At 37.7% G+C, this 14,322-nt stretch overlaps 1 protein-coding gene and 1 long non-coding RNA gene across 3 annotated transcripts in view; one reads left to right on the top strand and one right to left on the bottom strand.

Moving 5' to 3' along the window:
• The window catches only part of Rpb8 (DNA-directed RNA polymerases I, II, and III subunit Rpb8), a 72,340-nt gene that overhangs the window by 46,317 nt on the left and 11,701 nt on the right, over positions 1–14,322 (bottom strand). Inside the window, exon 1 of one of the 2 annotated variants that reach the window (XM_072012742.1) lies at positions 10,476–10,943. The exons of the other annotated variant lie outside the window; for it this stretch is intronic. The gene's annotated coding sequence lies outside the window, so the exon portion shown is untranslated. Of the gene's footprint in view, positions 1–10,475; positions 10,944–14,322 lie in introns of those variants that run through there. 2 annotated transcript variants of the gene reach the window in all.
• Positions 11,272–14,027, top strand: LOC139992152 (uncharacterized). The gene is made up of 2 exons (XR_011801034.1): positions 11,272–13,180; positions 13,570–14,027. It is a non-coding gene; the product is annotated as an uncharacterized lncRNA (long non-coding RNA).

Genomic DNA, 14,322 nt, shown 5'->3' with positions numbered 1-14,322 from the left:
TTATTGCAACGATTCCAAAGTTATTTTACTAGAAAGTAAGATCCTTTAAGGCAAAAAAAATTGACCGGAAACACCTCGTGCACCAGTGGAGAACAGTGCACCGAGTCCCAGAAACACGTAACGGTTGCTACCAGCTGGCTCGTCGTTAAAGGATGTGACGATTCGACGAAAGACGACCACGAAGAGGAGAAAGAAAGCAACAAAAAAAGAAAAAAAGACTTGGAGAGGAAGAAAGAAAACGCAACGCCGACCTTTACGGTCGGCCGGTAGTTAGAGTTCTCCAACGAAACGCACGAAACGCTATCCCTCTCTATTGTCCCTCTTACACCCTCTTCTCACTCTCTATCCCTCTTTTATGCTTCCTTTCTAGCCACCGATCTCCATCGTCCTGCCTCTCTGTTGCGTTAACCAGCTTCCATCTTCCTCTGCAGTAACGCCCACACGATCATTCTGTTCTTGTCTGTTCTTCCCCTTAGAAGACTGTCTTTCCCTAGTTCACGGTGAAAGTAGCGAGTAGGGGTACCAACCCTCCTGTGTATCCCGGCGGTTGAACAAAGATGGCGATAGATTTTCTCCCCACTACTAGAGGGGCGGCGCTCAGCAACCCTCTGACCTCCCTTTTCTCCTCTTCGTTGTTTCACTCATACTCTACCGCTGCTTCGTCATCTTCCACCATTCCACGTACTCTCTCTTTCCTACTCTCTGCGGCAGGTACAGTTGATACGTCGCTTTCTCGTGCCTTTTTCCAGACAAGTTTCTTTATCTAACTGTACTCTGTTATCTCCTTTTTTTTTTTTGACTGTCCAGATTCTTATTTTTAGTTCCTTTATTTGGTTATTAATTTTTTTACGGCGGAAGATAACAGATATGTCTAATTGTCTTCGACATTTTTATGGCGACTAAAATTTTATAATTCCCTTGCTCACTCGAACATTTCTAAAAAGTTCCTAAAACATTTTGAATTCTCTTCGATCGCTTTAGTTCGATAAAAATTCTATCGTTATCTTACTCAAGCAGATAGTTTTCAAAGGGAAAAAAAATGAGTGGACGCAATAGGACAGTTAATCAAAACCAAACTAACCTTTCAATCAGACTCCAATTGCTCACGATTGTCCTCCTCGATGATCAATACTTGCGTCGAGGAGTCGGAGATTCAATTTTTCGGAAAAATCTGATTGGCAAATTGATGTTCGCGATTCGTTAGCTGCGTCGTTTATCTCCACCCCCCCCCCTCCAGCTTATTAATCATTTTTCCGCCAATGAATGTACACGTAGGAGTCTCAATTAACGTCGAGTCGAATGATTCTTATTAATAGTAGTATACTCGATAATCGGTCGCCTTTATTTAGCGTTACCAGTCACCGCTTACTTTCCGATATCGTACATCATGAATTACCGCGAAAATAGACCCGAGCTCCCTATACTTAGAATACACGTGGAATGGACAGTTTACACGATTACTAACGTTGGCTAGGAACATGTATTTCCGGGAACTGAGTTGCGTAGCGGAAGCGTTTCTCACCTTGGTGTCTCAAAGCAGGTATAGGGTAAGGCTAAGGGTATTTGACTCATTTAAGCTCTATCATTTTATAATTTAATTCTGAACTTCACACAGAGTAATTAATCTCGTATATTACGAGACACCATTAATCTCTATAATATAATAAACCTAATAACGAAAGAAGTAGGTCAACCAAGAAAAAATATCCAAAGCGAGAAAATAATTAAAATAATCCTATATTAATACTAATAAAATAAACAACAAACTAGCTTCCAGAAATAACATGATACGTACACGCTAATGAGTTATGATAATTGCAATTGAAATTATTAACATTGAACAAGCTTCCTTCGTTGTTAAATGGCTCGAAAGTGTTTCTGGTACAAAATAATTACGTATCCCATGAATTACAACGTGGTTCCCTGATTGATTAAAATTCAAGTAAATGCTACCGCGATTACGAAAACGGAAATAGAGAAGAAAGAAAAGATAAGAGCCAAAGACATTCGTTTGGGTCTTAAAAACTAGGAATAAACAGAATAGATCTTACACGGCGATACTTGTAGGAAACCTGAAAACATTCGGTAGGTCACGCGATTACCCGATCCATCGGGCGAAACACGATCCCCATGGCGTTCCTCTGACGCTCGGGAAGGCGCAATTTCTAAACCATCGGTCGCTAAAAACTTCCAATCAATATCAATATCGACCATTCCGCGTCCCCTGGAGCGAAGAGAGGAGAGAGAGTACTACATCCCACCACGTAAATACCCATGACCAATATCCCGGAGGAAAGTCATCCCTCTTTTTTCCCTTTCTCCTATTGCTCTGTATTACCATCAGAAAAAAAGGAAAGGAGCAAAAAATTAAGTTTAAAGAGAGAAGACCGATAAAACCAAATATATGTACGTAGAATCGAATAAAGAATGAGCAGGATAGAAAATGTACACAAGAAAAAAGGAGTAAAAAGCCTTGATGCGAAAGGGGTGGTCGAGCAAGTAAGAGGTCGGGTAAAGGGTGAACACGGGGTGGCGAAGCTAGGCTCTGCTGACAGAGACAGCGAGAGTGACAAGGACAGAATTGAGGAATGGAAGAGGGGAGAAGGGTTGGTGTTCGGTACGAGGGCTTCCCAACTGCGCAGTGTCGCTATCCGCTATCGACCGGTTCGCAAGCGCTATAAATACTGGGCACCGGGATCTCGCCACCCCTGGCACACACCCCCAACCACCCACGCACACCTCAATCTACCCCTCGCCACGTCCTCGTTCACCAACACTTCTACGCCTGCAACCTCCCTTCTTACCCCCTCATAATCCTCTTGCCACGCTCGCACACACAAGTACGTGTACACGTATACACGTACACAGGGAGAGGGGCGGAAAACCTTGACCTTCAAAAGAGCCACGGAGGGCGAGGGTGGTAGTCACGCTCCTCCCGGTGACGCATCTCCAACCCCCGCTACTCTCGCGCACAGTTAGCCTTCCTGTCTTTCTCTTTCTCGCTTCTTCTCCTCTGTGTCGAAGCTTTTAATTCCAGTTACACGACGATCAAATACACACTACGCATATATCTACGCGTTTCATTCGTGTTTTTCTTTCTCGTTCTTCTGCGTTCTTTGTTTTCTACCGTTTTGTTGGATACGTAGAATATAGGGTTCACTTTTTTGAGTTTGGTTTTTGTTTCTGTCTTTAGATCGGGAGTTATTCGAGTATCAATTAAGAGCAAGAAGACCTCTTTTTCTGTTTACTTCTAATCGAGGATCAACCAAAGATAGGAAACTTTTTAATTAGCTCACTATGATGCGCGTGGAATTTTAGCGATCTTTTGCAGTTTGCAGTATCCATCGCATCGATCGGTCCGGTATTAAGGTTATGTGTTATTGGCGAATGTATCGGTGGTTCATGCGGTGTTATTTGATTTTTTGGCGCCGTTTTAAAGTGGTGATTGTTTTTAGGAATGTAGCACGCAGACTGTAGGAGTAGTATTCCTTATTAGTAGTAAAATTTTACAAGCCATAAATTACAGGTTACCAATATTAGTAAATATCCTGTACATGACGAAGTATTTGGCTATCCTAATTAACTATTACCGTATTTCTTGTACATTCTGCACATTTTTGCGCATTTAAATTCCCCATAAATGTATAAGATCCTGTTTACAACGTAAAACACTAAATAAAATGAAACTTGTAGTATCTTCCAATAAATATAATGAATAGATGTCCATATAATGTACTTACAACTGTCAATGTATTCCCGCAGCGCCCTCTAATGAATGGAGTTACTATCTTATTCAATAACATTGTACCCAAAGCTTATTTAAAGAATCACATAATTTACAAATAAGATGTTTCTTTAATACAATGGACTAATACATTATACGATAATGATAAATAATCAGAGGTGAAATATTTTTAATCTATCTTTGAAATAGCTTTGCATGGTCGTTGGATACTGAGTTACGATAGAAGATAGACAACAAGATGATTCAGAAGAAGTTAGACGACGGCAACGTCGCAGCGTCATATAGAAATCAAAGACAAAAAGGGAGGTGGGCACGTTTGCTGATCGATTTAATAAAACAGCATACATCGAGCAGAACACGTCAGCCAAACTGACGATCAGCGAAGCCACTCGATGAGTCGAAGGTCGATCGCACGTAACGAATTATCGGAACCTCGTGAATCTCTCTACCAATTCATTCCAACTAGGCGAAATTCCTATATTAAAAATCCTCGAAAGCTTTCCCACTTTTCTTTCTAACATAAATGACAAATTTTTCAGAACTTTTATAACAGAAATTTTTTCAACTTCACCAGTCTAGACATTTCGTTTTCAATTTTAACGAAGTTTAATGGAAGAGGAGATTAAAAGAGGCAGCTTGCCCCGAAACTTCGATATCTGTTCATTTTGCCGCTAGAGGGTTTGCAATCGCAGACTCATCATCACGACTCGCGATTGCGTGATTAAAAAGGAATTCAGAGTGCTTGAAAAGTTGTACATTTTGAATATCAGCGAATGTTTTTTACATACTTCTGTCGAGCCTCCTCCAAAATTATAGTTCCGTGAAAGTAGTTATTTCAGCCAGAAATCGCGGTTACAGAACATAATTTTAAACGTAATTAAATTTATATTATTAGTTAAATTTTACAAATTACGAATCAGAAATTACCAATATACTAGTACTAATAAATTTTTTTGTATAATAGTAATAGGTTTGTTACTAAATCAATTTAACAAAATTTACAAACTACGGATCACCTTCTCCCATTTCATGTAAAATTATAAAGAATATAATCTACAACCTGTAATTTGGCCAATACCATTAATACTACTGGTAAATTATTATGCAAGAAGGCTCTAATCTACGTATTATTTTTAATAAAATATCAATAGCATCGTACGTTGGCTTCTGAGCTCCACATATCATAGTACATTCTGTATATGTGCGAGGAGGGTGCAGTTTACGATTCGCCCCCGAAAAACGCTTTCACGAAAATCAGGAAACTAAAAAGAATAGCGGCGAAAATACGAAATAGAGAAGAAATATAGAGGATATATTTTTTCACGAGCCCCTCCGCGTTTAGCCGAAAAACGAACACGTCCCCCGTCGTTAATTCCTCATCGAGCAACCGCGGGGTATGAATAATCCCCGGTGCGCTTAAAAGTTCACCACGGACCGCGATTCTCGCATAAATCTCTTGTCGGTGAAGTCGAAAGGCGTGTACGAAAATAAATTCATCCGTCGGACAGGCCGACATTCTGCCTGCGAAAGATACAAAGAGACCTAGAGAGCGAGTGAAAAAGAGAGGAAGATAAAGAGCAGATATACAAGTGGAAGAGGGGTTGAAGAGGCAACCGCGCGTCGGTTTGTACGTTTTCTTTTTTCTTGTTGTTTCTTCTCTTTTTTTTCTATCTACTCCTTCGCTCATCCTCTTCCTCGTTACGAATTCGCCGAGACAAAGAGGAACCCTGAGGATGTGGCAGGGTGTCCGACAATGGGCGTTCCGATGTCATGGTATTTCGAAGCATTGCGCAATCCCCCCTCCTCCCCCGCGTTTCGAACGATCCTATAGCTGCTTCTTCCTCGGCTTGTCAGCTGGTTTCAAGGTCGACTGGGTGAAGGAGACACAGAAAGACCGGTCGGTCGTTCCTCGAAAGTAATCTTTTTTCTCTCTTTCACTTCTTTTTCTTTATTCGATTGGCTGCCATATCGAAGTCCTTTCGCGAAGATATTTTCAGATTGAACGATCGAGAGACATTTAGAATGAAGTTGAAGATAGAAAACGGGCTCCCAGGTGTGAAACGGACTTGGCAATATTGTGATTGCACGGATAGTTACGTGATCGTTACGTGCGGAGCAAGTTTTGATACTGGTCATTAAGTATGTTTGTTGTGTCTAGGAGAATAGGGAGAATTATGACGTATTCTTCATTTGATGATAATAGATTAATGGGAGTGTGGTATTTGGAAATAATTGGCAAATGGAATTTTAGTAGTGAATGAAATGAAAATTTTGGTAGTAGGGGAAACGAATTATCTCTTCAGTATTTCGAGTCATACTTGGTATTCTGTTTAACGATTTATAAACTGTAGAACTTTATGCATTTATAAAATATAGAAAATAGCCTATGTAACTTAGTAATTATAGCGCTTAAAGGATGTAAACGATTTCCATCTAATTTCCATTTTTTGTATAAAAAACATGAATTTGCATAAGTATCGGCGGTCTGTTGATTTATATTCAATCAATCGAAATTTGAATATTATTAAATTAATTATACTCGATAAATCACTTTCAGAATCTATTCGTAATTAATAATTACATTTTTATATTTTCGTAATCAATAACTTATACTTGTATATTTTCAAAATTAATATTTATGCACATTTGATTAAATTAACAAAGTTTCACTGTGAAAGATTTAACGTTTTCTAACGTTAATTTCTAACGAAATGTTCCATATAATACTGTAGGACTGCGAGGAATTAAAGAAGATTTACTGTTTGTTGGATGATTTAATAAGGAAAAGAAATTAAATTCGAAAGCATCAAGTCCCCGTTATTTTCTCAAGCATGCACGCCGCAACGAAGAAGCAGAAAATTATTAATCCCACAGCTATTTCTTAGCTGTTGGAGAAAAAGTATTGTACACTTAAAACATTTACTGATCTGCTTGTCCTGCTTTTTCAAACGGTTCAAGATAATAAGCAATATTCTTTTATTTATTCCGTGGAATTAATTGTCGCTAAAAACGCGACAATAAAATTCTTGAGACTAGATAAAGATAAAATGATAGAGAGTGAAAGAGGGGAGAGATAGAGAGATAAAGAGATAGATAGATAGATAAAGAGAAAGAGAGAGAGAGAGAGAGAGAGAGAGAGGGAGAGAGAAAATAAGAACATTTAACTGAAAAATGTTCTTCGTATAGAAGTGGAGGAGAAATTATTGCGACTGACAAGAATGGTGGGACAGCAAAAAATTTCATTAGATCCAGCGAGGAATTATTGAGAGAAATTGTGAGAAACGATAAGCACTTCATTTGTCCTAGCCGTCGAAGTGGCTTTAACGTGTTTGACTTCACGGAACTCTGTTGAACTGTTTTTGTGTCCTACCAGTATTGTGACTAACTACTTGCGAAACCGATACAGCATAAATCTCTTTACTACCATTTCTATGGATGTAAACATCATTGCCACAACATCTTTGAACACATAAAAATAATTCTTGGCTTTTCTCTTTGATTGTTGATAAACAGAATTCTTCGCTAATCTGTTAAGAATTAAGCAACAGCAGTTATTGTAAAGTTATGGATATTACAATTTTTATGAAATCGTTTAAGTATTTTATGAAGCCGAATGAGTACTGTTATACTGCGCTGTTTAGTCAAAAAATTCCATTAGACATTTGTTTAACGTAACCCACTAATGCATTAAGATTCGATCCAAATTCTTCCATAAAATATAAAATGTTTATAAAAAATAATTTTTAAAGTCTAATCCAAATATTTCAACTGAAAAATAAATTACAATTCTCTAAGTTTTTGAATTTCCAAATTTAAATTTAGTTCCTCGTTTTTAAATTTATATTTGAATATGAAATAAATATCGAATTAACTTCTCTCTAAAAAGAAAAATGGATTTTCAGCGTGATTCGCGAAGAAGAGTCATCAATTCGTATTATACAATCGACAGATCGCCGCGTCCACGTCTGTCCGTTGATTAATTGCCAGTAACACGATTTCCTCTCGACGATCTTTTGACCTTTTCCACACGGAAACACGGTCTCTCGCATTGGCGCGTGCACACGCACAAAGAGAGCTTATATACTAGGGTCGTCATTGTTAAACTGAAACGCGTTTCTCCTTTAGGGCAGTTCCTGTTATTGACACATACTCTTTGGAAAACGGAACAACGTCGTCCAACGGATAGATCCGCGAACTGTTTTACCGACGTCTGTCGAAGCGTGTTCCGATTAATTAATACGCCACAAAATTGAGCCAGGCCACACTATCAGAGTTGGAACTCCGTGTGTTTGACCATGGAACCGTACAGAAGAGTTTGAAAGGGCACTAAAGGCGAAAAGAGAGAGAACAGTGGGACAGGTACATGCTTTGTAATGACTCGAAATTTAAGAACCGGTTTTGATCGGGGTTCGATTGGCAGAAAGTAATAGCCAGAGGAGAAATTACGAGCATAACTTAGAGGCAAAAGGAAATATAATAATCGTTAGTCAAACTGGATGTTAAAAACGACAGAGTAACGAGAGAACGGATATAAAAGGATCATGGTAAATATGTAATTGATTTCAGGTGACACAAGCGACGACGTTTGTTACAGGCCAAGTAAATGTTCCTATCGGAACTATATTGTTTGTAAATGTCAATGTCGCAGGTAACAAGTTGCATAAACGATACGATGATAAGAAAACTTCCCTAGAATTGTAAACACGATTATTAGAATTCATAGAAATAAGATTTATGTATAAGTCGATAATTATTGTTTTATTAAACTGATCATGTAAAAGTGATAGGAAACAAAGATATGATAATTAGAAAGAAATTTAAAAATAGACAAATTTTCAGTCGATTCGTCCTTACACGAAATGATTATTTAGTAATCCCGAATATAGAAGAATCAAAGGAAGGAACAATAATTTTTACGTTTTAATAAGGCTGATTAGATAGTACCAGTCTGACAACATATTTAATACGGTTGACATTTTAAATCATTGAGTCGTATCTTGTATAGAAATTATTTGTGCGAGATACGTTCGACAACACCAAATTAAAGTAAAATTATATCCAATATAGTCATTAATGAAATTGAGAAATATTGAAACAAATTGTACGTCAGTATTTATTTTGGTGCTGATAGATTTGGAAAGAAAAAATAGCACTAAAAATTCGAGCATCGATCACAGAGATGTAAACTGCGCATACGTTTGCGCAGCTTCATCCCGCGTACGTAAAACCCGTCACTTGATTTATATGCTCGTTCTCCTTAACTCCTTGCTTCATGATTTTTAGCTTCTATGATTTCAAGTAAGCATTATCTATATCGAATATAAGATATCGGAACATTGTACATAATTTATATTTATTAATCTTCGATCTAAAGGTTTTAGACTAAAATTAGAATGCCAATTAAGTTTTGTAAAAAAAACATAACCTTTCAAATGGGAACCCATAAGTGTTGAAACACTTAAAAAGCCTTCAGAATGATTCAAAGGCGAATAAGAGATTATAATACGCTAACGACGCATATTTTCCGCTCACACTTTTCTGCAGCTTCAAGAGTAAACGCGCATATGTGCCACGCAAATACATACGTGTGCCAACTCAACGATGCGGAATCGAATTCATCTGCATCTCGAATCTCATAATGATTTCACGATATTATATTAATGTTGATGAAACAAAGTATTAATCTAATAACACGAAGAATAACGAAAAAACCTTAATTATTATACAAAATTAATTAATATACAAAAGCAAAAATATTATTTGTTTAGTTACAGATAAAACATTATTTTTGCGAAACGTGGCAACGATGATTGTTCTATTTTTATGCTTCGTTTCTAGGCATTTGCGACAGATCGTAATTCGATATCTTGTTTACTTTTTCGATAACTAGTCGATCAGTAACGTAATATATCTATGTCAGATAGTGTACATATAGTCTTATTTATGCTGCTAAATAATGTATTTTTCAAGCATCGAACATATATTGACCCGTGGTATTGAAAAGTTTTTGGCCGGGTGCGTGTTCAGCAACTATCAAACGTGAGCGAGATAAGACGCAACAAGTTCGATGAAATCGAAACGATTTATCATTGGCGTTGTACTCGTGTGAGTTGGCGTTACCTATTATTTCACGTGAAACGGTTCGAAACATGAAAACGTTGTGAGATTTTTTGACGATAAGATTCAACAGAAACGTGTCGCATTAGTATTTGAATGTAAGCGCAATTTTTATGCGCTTTTTCTCCGACAGGATTCGGTATGCAACACGTGGTAAATTACTTTCCGCACTTCCATAATTCATATGTTCGCTTATTTTACATACCTCTGTATTAAAATTTATTTTATAGAAAATTATTTTACAATTCTATTGTTAAAAAGCAGTGTGTATATATATATATACACACATAGATACTAAAATAAATTTATCCAATAATAAAAACTAAACCGAAAAGAGAATAACAGCCGGATGGAATCTTAGCTTAACTGGACGCTAAATATTTCGCATTTAATTGGCCCTTCCAAATCATTTATACAATGTACATGCGTACAACATATTGCTATGAAAATTGAGAAAAATCACCAAAGTTTCAAAATATTTATTCACAAATTCAATTTCCGAAGCTAGCAGCTCGTAACATATAACGAATTTATTAACTTGTTGCAAGAGATGCGTGTACCGTTCAAATTCCATCCCGCTCTCGTAACTTTCACAAGATAATCTGATCTGTACCTGGTCGGTTCCATCGAAAGCAGTATTCCTATAGAGTGGCGAAATCGTTTGGCACGGAGGAAGATGGTCGAACACCCCATGATCGTTCGTCACTTTACTGAAATTCGCCTGTCTCCATGTTCTTGGTCGGGATTTTCACGCACACACGCACGCAGCCGCAGCACCACCACGGTGACGACGACGCAGTGCTGCCAAAGAGAGGCAACCCAGAGAGACCGGGTGCCGGTTCGCCGTTGGAACAGTCTCGAAAATGCATCCTCTATAGGAGCATTAGTTCGGTGAGAAACAATGAGGGAAAAACGAAAATGTCGCGGGACCAGTCGTTCTAATGGAAAACTGCGAGGAACGGATGTACAGCGAAAGCGAGAAAAATAAAGAAAAAAGGTGGCACGATTCGCGGTCGCACGAGAAGGTTGCCGGCTGCCGCCTTGGCACTGACAGTGGCCCTCGCGCCTAGCAACACCGAACGCCAAACTGTCGACTCGCCGAAGGCAGCCGGCACCGCACCACCGTGCCCCCCTTTTTCATCGACGTGTCCTTCTCGCGCTCTCCCGCTTCTTTCTCTCTCAAACAGTTCCTCCGTCGTACCATGTCGCTCGCACACACGCGTTCCTTCGTTCTTTCTCTTTCTCGTTCTGTCTCCCGGTGTCGCCTGCACGTCCATTTTCTTTCGTCGCTATTTACTTTTGTCCTCATTTTGCTCTTTTCACGCGTGTCTCCACTCTATTCGCGTCTCTTTTTCTTATTCTGTTCGTTTCTATCTTTGTTTGAACGAAATATATATATATACATATATAAGAGAAGTATATAGAAGAGAGTTGTTGTTTGTCTTCGTCGCGATCGCGATTCACGTTCGTCCTTATCTTGCGAAGTCACACGCTACTCACTCTGCCTTTTTCTCGCTTTGCGCGCAATTTCTAGCGAGCCAACCAGCCGCGGGCCAGCAGCCGAACCAGTGCGAAAGCCGGTAACCGGCACAACGCGCCATACCAAAGCGATCAGCCGATTGGCTGGCCGTCCGCCACTCGACCAATCGTAATGCGTCTTCGGTCGTCAGGTGGTGCCGCGTTCTCGCAGACACGAACGCCTGCTACATCGGAAAAAGTTGGTTCCTGGCAGTTTTGACGACATTACGGATTTTAAGGATAAAAAGTTTATATCTATGATATTGTCTCTTGCAACTAAATCAATTGATCTTTCTTATTGAGGTCTGCACGTGTAGGTTACTTCTTTTGTTCCTGCTATATACTTCCAAGCTATATTCCCATTTTATTGCATTTTCCAGAAAAATTCCAAACAAGACGTGTAGGTCAATAAAAAGCAAAGTGACAAAGACGTGAAATAACAGTTCTTAGAAGAACATTTTCCTGAAACCGTAAATCATCTACGTTTAGCTCCAACTCAAGAAAGTGCACATAAATGGACCATCATACATCGAATTTTCCATATACATACATACTGTACAACACATTTCAAACTATGAAAATACATTACGACTGCCAACCATTGTCAGTTCATGAAAATCATCTGTGGAGTTTCTATCGAATTGTTGTTCTGCTAAATGGACGCATTTACACCTCTTCGAACACAATATGTACGAAGATTGCTCGAAATTATCACCGGTGTAGATATATCAACCTAACCCAACAATCTTAAAGAACGACGTCTGCTATAAGTGCATCGTGCAATCATACAAACCGTACAACTTCGATTTTTAAACCTGGTATTTTAAGTTATATTTAGTATTTTACATTCTAAAGCACAGATAATGCGAGTAAAATAATAGATTAGTAATAAAAGGCGGTAAATAAAAGCAGTGGGAAGAATTCATAATTTGTACTAAATATTAGTATGAGATTTTTGCACGATAATGTAATAATTAATAATATTAATAAGTCTACAAACTATGATTTGTAGACATGGAGATAAAAAAAATCAACAAAAGAAGACATATCATATTTCTCTTCGTTTATTAATTTTATTGTTTATTTATTAATACCAGGTATCTTGTGGCTTGTAAAAATTGCATTAACAACAATAGTTTAATTATGCAAGACGACCCTGGAAAAAAACTTTGCTACATTCTCATTAACCAAAAATCATCTAACAATACCAACCCACGAAACACAAATTACAGAGACGAGTCATCTCGAGAGCCATTATTCGTAATGTACGTGTGTTTTACTGATTTCTGTCGCTTCTTTCCCTTCCATTTTCGCCTGTTTTCTTCTTCACCTTCGCGTCTGGCCGAAATAGGTCACGGTGCAAAGCAAAGGAGCAAGATGGAACGGGACGGCAGCGACATGGAGAAAAGCCAGCCGAGGACGAGGATCACGCGCGTTGAGTACGTGCCTTGCATCCGGAGGCGCGCTGCGTTCCGTTCGCCATTGCCTGATTAACTCGACGTCATTTATCAGATTAAATGGATAATGCTGGTTAGCGTCTGACGTAACACCGCACTCCCAAGAACCGCCGTTTCTCAAAGATTCTTTATTATCTTACTGGTCTGCCTATGGACACACCAACGTTACGCAATCGAACAAGCCGCTGAAATTGGATGCGAACAATCGGCCGTGTTAACGAGTTCATTGTGTTTCTGTCCAAAACGCGATACTAGCCGGGTGGCCCTGCTGTTATGTAACCTAACTATAGCTATCCATCGAGTTTAATAAACGAAGGAAGAAAATGAAATTTAGGATAAAGATGTACGGAAATTATTTCTGTTGAAAATAATGACTTTGTGTGTGAAATGTTTTGTTATTTAGTAAATTAGTAATGATCAGATTGCCTGTTTAAATAAATGTAAACGTAAATTTGTTTCATTCTCTAAATATTACAACTAGTACTTTACTTTGAAGATTTTTTATATTCTTGCATTTTATATGTATTCTGTACATTTAAGTAGAGTAATTAGTAATTACATTTTAGTAACTCGAATACATTTTTATGAAAATTTGAAGATGCTGTAACATGTGAAGTAGTAATTCATTTTTTATTATGAATCAGTAATAAATTGTCAACTGTAACTTAAATTTATTTTTATGGAGATTTCAGAAATTGTATCGCGAAGTAATAAATTCCGTTTTTTTACTAGGAATTTCTTAGAAACACGCTATAAAATTTTATGACACTATCGTCATTGTAGATATTGAATACTTGTAATTGTTTGTACACCAGTTAAGTAATAATACTTATAAATGTTTCAATTAGCAAGAAAATTAAAAAATGGAAGATATAGTTAATGCTAAAAGCAATAAAAGGAATATGCAAAGTTTGAAATTTCTAATTTTAATTTTTTTTTATTTTAAATAGGCAAAATCGAGTATAATATAATGTCAAAGCGAAGCATGATAAACTCTCACATGGTACATCCAAAAGGTCGACTTCAACGACGAAATCACAGTCATCTCGCTGCGAACGCACAGTTTAACCGGTAATTAGAGTTTACGGCAGCCACGTTGATTAGGTCGTTAAAGAAACTATTACGCCGACTAAATACAGTCTAGGCACTCCCACTAGTCTCCGCTGAATTGCAATTTGATGCAGTAGGTACGTTAATCACGTGAACATTAATATCCGTTTTCTGGACTTCTTACAATTTTCATGATTCATATCGTAAAATTTACGAATTTTTTATTGTTCCAGATAAAAAAATAAAAAATTAAGAATTGGAGGAATATGCATCTTTTATTCATAAAAAGCAAACTAAGATCTTTAAATATTACTAAATTTTCTACAATTCCAATTAACGAATGAAGGAAATTAAATGTTTACAGAATTATAAATTCTTTGTAAAAATTTAATATCCTTAAAATACTTGAAGAGACTCTATATAGCGATTGTCAAC

Source organism: Bombus fervidus, chromosome 11 (genome assembly GCF_041682495.2).
Source record: "Bombus fervidus isolate BK054 chromosome 11, iyBomFerv1, whole genome shotgun sequence".
In the NCBI taxonomy this organism is placed as follows: domain Eukaryota; kingdom Metazoa; phylum Arthropoda; class Insecta; order Hymenoptera; family Apidae; genus Bombus; species Bombus fervidus.
Note: the sequence above shows the minus strand (reverse complement) of the source record. Positions and strands in the feature narration are given on the sequence as shown.